Genomic DNA, 12233 nt, shown 5'->3' with positions numbered 1-12233 from the left:
CATAATTCGCGCTCCTCTGCCCCCCGAACTGCGATGCACGTGACAGCCAACCTTTGTGCACTAATTGTAGGTACAGTGCCCTCAGAAGCTGCGCGAGGCACTCCCTCATCCAAATTAGAGGGGAAACGCGATTTCTTTTTGGCATTGATGTCGCGAAATTGAAGAATGCTACATACAGATCGATTTTCATTAATCCGTTGTTGAAATACAAGTTTTTAATTCAGTTTTTATTTTTTATTTTTTTTATTGCTTAGATAGGTGGACAAACTCACAGCCTACCTGGTGTTAAGTGGTTACTGGAGCCCATAGACATCTACAACGTAAATGCGCCACCCACCTTGAGATATAAGTTCTAAGGCCTCAAGTATAGTTACAACGGCTGCCACACTGCCGAACCGAAACGCATTACTGCTTCACGGCAGAAATAGGCAGGCTGGTGGTACCTACCCGCGCGGACTCACAAGAGGTCCTACCACCAGTTTATTTTTCATTACAATTTATACGATACAATTATTATTATTTTTTGTCGAACGTATTTCAAAATCTATGTGTAACACAAATGAGAAATACGATGCGTCGGTTTTTGCGCATGCGCAAAAAGTCTTATTAACTAATATGTACCAATTTATTAAAAAAACATCAAGGAAAGTTCATAGGAACTATGAATTTAATCACGGCCCACCTGGTGTTAAATGGAGCTACAGATATTAACAACGTAAACGCCACAATCCACATTGAGACGTGAGTCCTAACCGTTTTACAGTGCAACGGCTAACTGCTCTTCAACAATTGAGGCTGTCAGCGCAGAAGTGGCCTAGCCCGCAATTTTCATATGCGTGCTTATACCTATACTATACTGCAATTTGTTTAAAACATAAATAAATTTTGATGCAAAACCGGCCTACCCATAGTTTCACACATAGATAACAGATGGATTTGTAAATATTATTTTTGCGCGTATTCTTTTTGCTTACAAAGCAGTGTAAAAGTGAATTCAAACCTCATTACCTCCATGCGAACTATGGTATGCTTAAGCCACTTTTGCGCTGACGGCCTCAATTAATATGTTTAGTGCTTCATGGCACAAAATAAGCAGAGTTGGGGTAACTACCCGTGCGGGCTCCTAAGATGCCTTACCACCAATAATAACGCTAATTATAATTTTAACAAGTTTCATTTTTATTACACGATGTTATTCCTTTGCCGGGGAAGTCATTAGCAAATCATCGAGTAGGTACGTATTTCATTAGAGAAATTGGTACCTACCTGCGGGATTCGATCATTGGCATAGTCGCATTGATCGTTACGAATGTATTTATTTATTATGTATTATCTTATCCTTTAGGCCATGACGATTTCTTTATGTATCTAATTATCTATATAGTAATAATATATGTGGTAATAACGTTCTTCAGTTGCAATGTTTTAATGATAGTGTTATGTTATGCCCCTCACACTAGTACCTAAGTCATATATCAATTCTCATATACACATAATGTACTCTAACTCTTAGTTCTTAAGTTCTAAATCATTGTTACTATATAACATACTTATTTCCTCATGTTACTAAATCATATGTATATTGTTTACTTTACATCAGATCTTCATTTGGAATTAGAACAATAGTTAATATTGTATTCCTTTTACATTGATAAAATTCCGTCATTTACTAATTGTGTCCTTACGGATTCTAAATATGTTTACCAATAAGGTTCATAGTCTAAATGACTCATTTATTAATTTTTTAGTAAATACTATTCATGTATAAATTCTCTTTCTCCTTGAAACTTAGGAGTTCGTCATCAATCTTCAAGCTTATAACATCGTAACTCTGTCCGTGTAACATCAGATTTTTGTAGACGATAAATAAATTCAGTGTGTATTGAAATAAAGTTTTTTTAAAAAAACTACAAAACCGCTCACCATATAGCAATAGTTAATTTACAATAAACATTACGATACAATTAACAGTAGAACTTCAAATTGGAAATTAAAAATATTCTTTAAAATAGTTCCACACTATGTTGTACGAATTTTTTTAAACGCAATCCTTTTGTCATTTGGGACAGAATTTTCTCCACACAATCTTCGCCTTTACATTTAGGCAATAGATTTATATAGAATAGAACATAGCACTAGACATTTATATAATAAGAAAATCAATCACGCTTTGAACTGATAGGTAATCTTTATATCTTTAAAGAAATTTTCTATTAAAATTTACACAACAGATTTTGGAAACTGCTATGTGTTTTTTTTTGTTTTTTATTGCTTGCGGTTATAGTGGTACCTTACCTACAAACAATTTGAGTACTGGCATAGTCGCATCACTGGCTAAGAGTAGAATGTGCTTATTTTTCTTTAGGCCACGACGACGTAGAAATAGAAAAAAAAGAAAATTATTTGATTATTTACCGTTAAGATACATGCATAAATACGGCTTGTAAGATTTTTTTTTGTAGATATCTTCAAAGTTTAAATACAAGTTTGTTCTAAATTGTTTTAGTTAAAGATTTTCATAGTTCTTTACTGGTGGCAGGACGTCTTGTGAGTCCGGACGGATAGGTACGAACCACCCTCCCTATGTCTGAAGCAGTAATGCGTTTCGGTTTGAAGGGTGGGGCAGCCCTTGTACTATACTGAGACCTTAGAACTCATATCTCAAGGTGGGTGGCGGCATTTACGTTGTAGATGTCTATGAGCTTCGGTAACCACTTAACATCAGGTGGGCCGTGAGCTCGTCCAATCTACAAAGCAACAAAAAAAAAGTTATTTACACCGGATAAAACACCTTAACCCGACGGAAAGACGGTCCGATTCTTGAATGACGATATAGTATGAGATCTGAGAATTGCTCTAAAGTGGTCCGGCGAGGCTGTAAAGTAATACCACGACGTGAGGACAGGAGGTGACTGGGTGAGGGTGATATCGATTGCCACGCCCACCCGCGGCGCGTTGCTAAGCAACGGGACGCCCTGCCGCCCGAGGAAAACGTCTTCAGTCGACACGTTTCCGTCTTTACAGCGCTCTTTCATTGCATTTGTATGAAGTTTTATTTGTCTAGTCACATTCGACTGAACGTATCTGTCAGAAGACATGTGGTTTTGTTGAACTTGAATGAATTCGGTTACTTTCCGTTCGTGAGCTGTGTTCTATATATGTATTTTAAACTTATCTAAATACAGAATAGGATCTAACATCAAAACAATATTTTTTAATCAAAGCTATTCTGGTTAGGATTTTAGGTAATATCTATAATCTTTAAATTAATATGTGAAGCATAAATTTTGTATCCCTTTTTCCGAAAATTGCGCGGGCATGCATGCGGGCGGAAAATGCATACTCCTCCGAGTATGCATTTTCCCACACTTATAGAGAATATAGAGGAGTGCAGAATGTTAATATTTTTTTAAATAATGCATAAAAAATACGTGAAATCAATAAAATAAACATTACACACACTACCACGTATTTGACACACACACACACGTATGCATTCTATTTGTTTGTTGTTAAACTTTTCTAATTCCTGATAGTCTGTGATCAAATTGAGAATAGGTTAAATATTATTTGTCTTTATTATTATAATATTTACCTAAAGTAAATTGGCGAAATCTGTGATTTTAGCAATATGATAATAGTCCTTGTCAATAGTATCATAATAGTGTACAAACTTATAATTTTAATTAACTATAGTCGAATATCGACTACCTACCTGGGGACCACTAGTAGCATTTAAATGTCATCGGCCCTTGATGCGTGCGCAAATTATCAAATTCAACTACTAATCAGGACTATTCTCGTTTTTTTTGCCTACCCTAGGTCATAATACTATGGATACCCTTTAATCTAATTCTTCCTGCACAGTATGCTTCGAAACCTTTTAAATTTCTAAAATATTACCTAAGCACCTTTTTACAAAGTCTCTTCAGATTCAAGTATGAATGAAATACGAACCGATGGGTCTATTCAGATGTTCAAATTACCTAAAGAAGTATTGAATTTTCTAAGGAACATATTTACATAGGCACATACTTACGAACGACTGCCAAGTTGAAGGTACAGTAAAAAAAAATCCGTGAAAAAATATAAATTGCCTAATTACTGACGGCAAGGCGTTATAAAGGACGATAGAACCAATATATCTCTTCGAACCGCGAAGCAGTCATGTGTTCCAGTTTTATTCAGTATGATGAAGTCCATGGGCTCCGGTAACCAATTAACAGCGGATCGACAATCAGCTCGTTCATCCATCTAGGCAAAAAAATGTATTCTGAAAAAAAATTCCACATTTTAGTGAAAATATCCAAGAATAACAACGGAATTTAAGCTAGCGAAGCTCATAATAAATTTAATTACACGTTTAACACTAAATCAATGTACAAACTTTGAGAGGACCTACAACTCATAAAGTGTAAAGTGAAGCGTGGGGTGCAAACTTAATTTAGAAACAGGCCCATAATGAATTCTTAGGAAGATTTAATAAAGTATTACGGCCGGATCCCTTTGTCGTAAGGGTGTAGGAACTGATTTAGTTTGGTTTAATTTTTTTTTTCACCCTATCCTGCTTATACTATTTATTTAGTAGCGGCGAGGAAATTAAATTATTTATTAATACGCCCATAAATTGTGTGTTATGGATAGAATGATATTTTTTTTATTCTTACATGCCCGATCTTTTACATTTACATTGCGAATGGTATTTCAATAATATTAATGTTCCAATGTATAAATTACCTAAAAATCGCCTTAATATCGGTAAAGCATCAGATTGTGAAAACTTCTAGAAAATTTCGTATCCATTACGGAATCCGTGGACATGACAAATGATACCAAACGACGAAAACACATTCTGCTGAGCATTAGAAAATAAAGATTATCTTAGGACTGTGACTGTAGTGTTATTTATTGTTCCTTTATCTAGGAGTAAGATCTCTGTGATGATTGTCTTTTGTCGTCGCCGCCTTTTTTTTTTTGTTGCCAAAAAACAAAAGCTTTGAAAACGTCGCCGTGGCCTATACCCGTTTATGGGTGCCGATTCGTGTGTAGATCGTTATCTAAATCGATTGTGAAAATCGTAATTACGCCGCATGTTTTGATTTTCTAAAAAAAATAATTATTACATATCACGAACGTTGATTAGTTTGAGATTAAAATAATATGACATCGATTGTTAGATGATTGATAGATATACAAACTTTTTCAAACAAAGCATTTCCTTGAACTTAGGTATGCCGAAAGATTTACAGTTTAATACGTTTACTTACTATAAGACACAATCGTCCGTGACCACCAAAACCATAACGTTTTTGAAAATTCTGGAAAAATATAATGACAATAAAAATGCAAGAATATTCCATAAAAGTAATTTAATTATGTCATGGACATGTCATGGACAAACCAAAGATAATATGTTACTGTTTTCTTAATTTTAAGTTTAAACCTTTTAAAAATATATCTTCCTGTCACAATATTGAATGGAAAAATAACATCAAAACTAGTATAAATTATGGGCGATCAGCATAAGCTCGAGAGAATCGGGCTATCATAACTATATCTTCAAAACAATAACAGCGAGATCATGAACTTGAGTCAGAACAAATTAACATTCAAACCTACGTAAAAATATTACTTTTTGGATTTATTACCGAAGCAGTCACTAACTCATGATACCGCTCACTGGCCTATGAGAGTAATAGAGTAATTAAAAAGAAAGCCTCATCAGTGCGCAATCTAGAAGCCTTATTTTACGTAAGCTTATGTTAATCCCATACATTTGTATACTCTTACTACAAACATTAAAGCAATTGCATTTTGTGGCCTTTGGTCTTATGTATGCGTTTTAATTTAAAACAAAAAAACAAATTATTTATTATCAAATTGCATAAGCATTAACGGCAAACTATTAAATGAATAAATGCTTTTAAAAGATAAGAATCTTAACATTCCAAAATATATTACGCACCTATCATATTAAAATTATAACCTATAATTTAATTTTCAAAATGATACGCATATAAAAAACGAAATGTTCGGTGTTGTCAGACGAAAAAACTGGTCGCACATTCGTTTGTTTCTTTTTTTCTGACGTGTTAACCCGCTATCGAGTTTAGTGGCCCGGAATGGAGAAATGATGTGTATTCCTAGAAAAACAATCATAATTCATAATAATAATAGTTACACAAATTTTAAAGTTATGACGATATTATTTATTTTGTTTTTGTCTCCTCTTCGTACCCTTAATAAAATGTGGACTTCTTTGAATTAATTCAATAGCCCCATTTTTTATTTAAATCGACGCCTAATTTCAAAGTAGTATTTTTTAATAAATGAGTTCGACATTCAATTGAGTAAAGAAGAAGAATGACAAGTATTGGAATTAGGTTCTTTAATCAAATGTAAACCGCAACTATGCCAATCATGCAAAAAAAGAATACCTACCTTACTCAGGTTCGATCCAGTATCTTTATATATAGGTACCTATAATTACTAGATAGTTTTGAGCCTCTACGGATTGCTCTTAGTGTAAGGCATATTATGTTGCCAAGTAATCATGCGATTATGAATAGCCGTTATTTAAACCAATTGTGACTTTCACATCACGTCTCAAAGTGGGCAGAAGCACATACTACGGCACTTGAGGTCTTCAATTCACGCTGAACACCAGAAATTATGCTCATTACGTACCGATACTATTAAAAGAAAGCTATTTAGATATTTATGATTTTCCCACGAAGCTGTGTAGAGCAGAAATCGGCGCCTGACGCGTGAGCCGCACTGACCGTGACTGATCACTCCACGTCGAGCTCGTCATCTGTCAAAACCGTCTGCGACCACAGCGATTACTTGGAATTTACATATTTGTATACATACCTTTAAATCGTAAAAGTAATGTTTTAATATAAGAAGCTTCATCAAAATTTATAATATGTTAAGTTTTTCGTGAGATACCTACACAAAGAGTGAAGAATATAAGAAATTAATAGTTTTAAGAATCAACAGTATCAGTAGAGTTTTGAGCCTACAGACTGATAGACAGATCTATCAGTTTATAAACAAAGATTGTATATCTATTTCTCTTTCAGATATGTTAAATGTGCTTACTACTAGCACATTTCTTTTACAGTTTTTTCCCCTACTTAATCGCTGGCAGGCTAAGGGGCTATTCTAGCTACGCACAGGATTTAACCTAAGAGACTGCGAACATCTCAACAGCAAGAGCAGTGCTTCTTGAATCTACCACCCAGCGGGAAGATCCGGCGAGAAACTCCGTAGATTATATCTGTAGATTAGTTTGCAAGTCTAAACCTCCGTGGCATTCTTTGACAAAATTCCAGTTTTAATTGTTAAATGTAGGAAAGGTAAAGATCTATAACGCAGTAGGTACGCATAAAGTTCAGAAAGCGATTATTTTGAAACAAAGCTACACAAAACTAACCATGTATTCATTTCATTAACTCACTATTCATCGGATGAACTATTCATTATTCAAACTTTTTATCTCCAAAAAATCTAATAATTCTAAATTCACTAATGTATTTTATATTCGTTTTTATTCAATAGGATCTGTCCGTTATCTTTGAGCACAGGTGGCGCAATGGCCGTTTTTTGCAGTTATCAAAACGTATGCATTTTCAGCAACAATAGCAAGGCTCTCAAGAGCTATACAAGCCGACACGACAGATGCAACAATACATTCATCGAATGATTAATAGCACGTTTCTACAAACATTTTACGTGAACGTATAAAAACACGTGTATTATGAAAAAGTTTTTAATCTTTTGTTTATTGCGACGGAACGACGCCAACATGTCTACGCCGGACCAATTCGAATTAAGAAGAACATTAATTATATTTTGTCTTACTCACGCACAATAATATTATTTTCAATGCCGAGATGATCTATAGACTTCGATATGTGTAGGTCAATCGATCACGCGCATTGGAATCTAAATTTGTTCATTTAGTCGCATCTTTTTGCAGATGATATTTGACGTGTGGCCCTCGTGATAAATGGTTGTGCTCTGAACATGACCCGAATTTAAATTGTATTTTCAATCGGCGTGTCTAATTAATATTACAGATGCGCTTAGTATCGCCTAATCAAAACAGGCGATTGAAAACTTAAGCTATTTATTACCTTTTTTTTTTTTTTTTTTTTCGGGTAGAGGGCCGAACCTCCTACGAGGTCCCCGGGCAAAAGGGGCGCGCGGGGTATGTGAGACTCAACGATCTGCATGGTGTTGTGAGCAGACCGCGGGCCCAAGGATTTTAGAGCCCACCCACTAAACGACTCCTCTGCACTCTTACACCCGACGTCCGATCCCCTCCGAGGTCAGAACCCGGATGAGGTAGGGGGGCTACCGCGGTCAACACTACAACCAGACGGCGCGGCTCACCCCAAGGACGCCCAGCCGACGGAGCCTTCGAGGCGAATCGAAGGCTCTAAAACGTCAGCCGTCTCGGTACGGCAGCCCGTCGGGCCGCCCAGACGGTGCCGCTGGTGTCCCGGAATACCCCGCTGGACCAGAACCAGCCTGCCGGGTCGGGACGCGATACACCGTCGACCGGTCGCTCTATTCACTCCACGGCAGCGCGCTAGAGTGCTGGTAGCGCGCCGCGCGGCCTCACCCCCTCAGGTCGCCCCTTGACCTTCACCGGGGGGAGGCCGCCACCTACAGGGGCCGGGACGTACGGGCGTATTCCCGCCTCCGGCCCCCGGCTCGACGGCGACGGATCGGTGCGGAAAGGGAAGAGCTCTCCCTCTCTCGCTCCGCCGCCTCCTTCTGCGAGATGGTGGACTCGCAGAAGTCGAGCATCGCCTTCCAGGACGCGTCGCTGCCGAGCATCGTAGCCACGACGCGCGGCAGCGAAAGGTCCTCTCCAATGACCGCGACGAGGGCGGCGCGTTGCTCTTCGAATCCAGAGCAACGCGCCAGCGTGTGTTCCGCTGTGTCTTCCTCGTCGCGGTCCGCGCAGTGGTGGCACTGCGCCGTCGGTTCCCTTCCGGCTATCTTAAAGAGGTACCGGCCAAAACACCCATGGCCGGTCAACATCTGCGTCAGCCGGAAGGTGAGGCATCCGCGGTCGCGGCCCACCCAGTCCGCGAGGACCGGACGGACCGCCTCGACGGTACGGAGGCCGGCCGACGGGTCCGCCAAGCGGCGAGACCACGCCTCCAGCACGGACCGCCGAGATTGGAGCCTCCGCGCTCGAACTACTCCTTCGCCGGGGCGCCCTTCCCCCCTAGAGCGGAGGTCGCTACGCCACCGGTAATCGGCAGCGAGCGCCTCCGCCTCCAGGTCCCAGGGTGGCGCCCCGGCGAGCAAGCACGCCGCCTCGAAGGAGACGGTGCGGTATCCTCGGATCGCCCTGACCGCGATCGCGCGCTGCGGACGTCGCAGCGCGGCGACGTTCTGGCGGGTCAGGGCGTGGCACCATACGGGCGCGCCGTATAGTGCCATCGACCGCACCACCCCCATGTAGAGGCGGCGCGCCACCTGATCGGGACCCCCGACGTTTGAAAGGAGCCGGCTCAAAGAGCCGGCCGTTGCCATCAGCCGAGGGCCCAACTTCTCAAAGTGAGCGCGGAAGTTCCACCGACCGTCCAGTTCGAGGCCGAGGTACCGAAGACCGGTCACCCCGACCCCGACGCGGACGCCTCCGATCACGAGGTGGGCACCCACAGGCGGCGCTCGTCCCGGCCCGTGAAACATCAGGGCCTGGGTTTTGTCGAGCGCCACCTCGAGCCCCAACCGTCGGATCCTAGTGACGACGTGAAGCTATTTATTACCTACTTGTAAACTTTTTTTTTACAGAATACTAACTTGTCGTTTTCATAACTCTTGAATTTAGTGACGGCTATTGAGTCTTAGATGGTAAGCATGAGGTTAATTTGGATAACTGTTTGAAATAATTGTGTATTAAATTTTATTCCTTTATATTAATGTAACCAAAACTCATAGATATATTTTCCGAATTTATAACATTGTAAAACGTTCCAGACGAGAACATAATATCACGTCTATTATCACTATTATTTCGTATTTCCCCATTATCGTTGCGTTATAGTCACATTCGTTCGATGATAAGAGGATATTGAAACGAATATAAATAAATAAAAAATCGGTTGAAAGATTTTAACCAATATTGCGCCGCATATTGATATTACAGTACATGTAGACCTTCACGAAGATTTGTTTTATATCCGGTCCGTAAGTATCTGAAGACAGCGTCAGAACGATTCGTAGAGAGAGCGGAATGGTACGATAGCTTTCTTATCGTAGCTGCCGTAAATTATATACCTAAACCAGATGACACGACAGAAAACAACCGCCGTGTTCCCAAAGATGTCTTCTTGGATCCGAACAATCCACTTTCGGTGCTATTGGGCATTCCAAGCACCGCTGGTTACGTCGTATGCGACGAAGAGTTCCCCTAATACCCACTTCTCTTAGAACTCCAAGGGACTGGTGACAGAACTTGTTGCAAGCCAAAATTGTTTATTAGTACCGTAATGTCTATTTCTGCTGTAATTCTATAATGCGCAGGTTCGAAGGGTAAGGTTGCGTTTTTGCCAATGGAATTTAAATGTCTCAAAGATGTGAATGCCTCTCCACAATCACCAAACGATTTCACGGCTCATATTAAATAGATACTGGAACCAATGGGCATGACAACGTAAATCCCGTCCGATCGATCTCGTGTGACAGATGGGTGATGATACCTTGAAACATGAAGTCGAATTTTTTGCATATAGCTTATTTATACCTTCCATCACCCCACATTCGATCAACCGTAATACACAAACTTTTTGCAACAGAAGCATGTATGTGATGGTAGCATGGATGACACGCAAGTGTGTGCGCTCTCGATACGCCTTACCACAAGTAAGATGGCTGGTAGGTGCTTAAAGCGAGTCGATCGCCGCACTACATTGCTTATCAGACTTTACATGGTTGAAAAAATTGGCCGGCCCGTGCATTGGCCGGTAGGTACACGATATCAACACGGTGTATTAAAAAGGATATCGTACGTATAGACTTTCAACAAAACGTTCCTATTAAACTTGCTGATTTATTTTAACAATAACAAGCTTCTTGCCCCGATTTTTTTTTAAAGCGTACTACTTATTAGCAGAATATAATGATTTGCTGCACATTTCATACAACAAATGGACAACCCATTTTAACGAATATCTTCGAGCTCTACCAAAGCTTTCGCGATTCTATTAAATCTGCAATATCACCCGAGAACAATGGTAAAGTAATATCCGAACAAATTTATGCCAGACTAGTTTGGCATGTTAATAGGTAATTTATCAATAGTAAAAATATTATTGACAATCCCTTACATATTTACTGCTTACCTGCGTAAAAAGAAAATTATCATAATAATTCGTCGATCTATGAACTCCTGTCAAGAAAAATCTTTGCAGAAGACGTCATTGCTTAAAGGACAACGCAGGCACCCGGTTTCGAGAGATGCAACTGTATTATACCGATATTCGAATCCCGCAGCCAAATACTAATTATTGTAATGAAATATATTACGTACCTACTTATCAGGTGTTCTCTACATACTTGGTAGTCTTGGGGGGGCAGCTACACCCGGACGGATAGGTGAGCTCAAGAATAAATCTGAGAGAATTTTCTAAAACTGACCCTAGCAGGAGCAGTACTTCGCAAAATCTACCGCCGGGTTCGAAATCCCGACCCACTGAAAAGATTCGGCGGGAAACTCAGCGGGTCTTAACAAATGTTCCCGAACATCTTCCACGATTAAGGAATAAAATATAATATTAATAATAATTAAACTGGCAAAATATATATTTTGCGTAATTACTGGTGGTAGGGCGTGTTCCACAGATTTAGGGGGTTATCTGTGGCGTGTTCTGAGCCCGCACGGGTAGATACCAACACCCTGCCCATTTCTGTCGTGGAGCAGTAATGCGTTTCGGTTTGATGAAGGGTAGACAGCCGTTGTACTGTGAAACTCATGTCTCAAGGTGGATGCTGACGTTTACGGTGTTAACCATAGACATGGCCTCCAGTAACAAGGGTCATAGACTTGGGCTTCAGTAACCACTTAACACCAGGTGGGTCGTGAGATCGTCCACTCATATAACCAATAAAAAAAATGCAATTAACTATGTTTTATCTCATGCATCGGCGAGACAATATTTTAGTTTTCTTTAAGACGTGTCAGAGTTAAATGATTAATGTTTACAAGG

At 39.8% G+C, this 12233-nt stretch overlaps 1 long non-coding RNA gene across 2 annotated transcripts; it reads right to left on the bottom strand.

Moving 5' to 3' along the window:
* Positions 1-5352: 5352 nt before the first annotated feature.
* LOC134200206 (uncharacterized) lies at positions 5353-11279 on the bottom strand. Of its 2 annotated transcripts, XR_009975020.1 has the most exons (3): positions 9795-11279; positions 6688-8141; positions 5353-6143 (listed from the first exon to the last, which is right to left on the bottom strand). It is a non-coding gene; the product is annotated as an uncharacterized LOC134200206 (long non-coding RNA). The 2 variants fall into 2 exon arrangements; XR_009975019.1 differs by lacking the exon at positions 9795-11279 and having other exon boundaries at positions 6688-8966.
* Between the last annotated feature and the right edge of the window lie 954 nt (positions 11280-12233).

The sequence above is a fragment of the Bombyx mori genome, chromosome 15, assembly GCF_030269925.1.
Source record: "Bombyx mori chromosome 15, ASM3026992v2".
Classification (NCBI taxonomy): Eukaryota; Metazoa; Arthropoda; class Insecta; order Lepidoptera; family Bombycidae; genus Bombyx; species Bombyx mori.
Note: the sequence above shows the minus strand (reverse complement) of the source record. Positions and strands in the feature narration are given on the sequence as shown.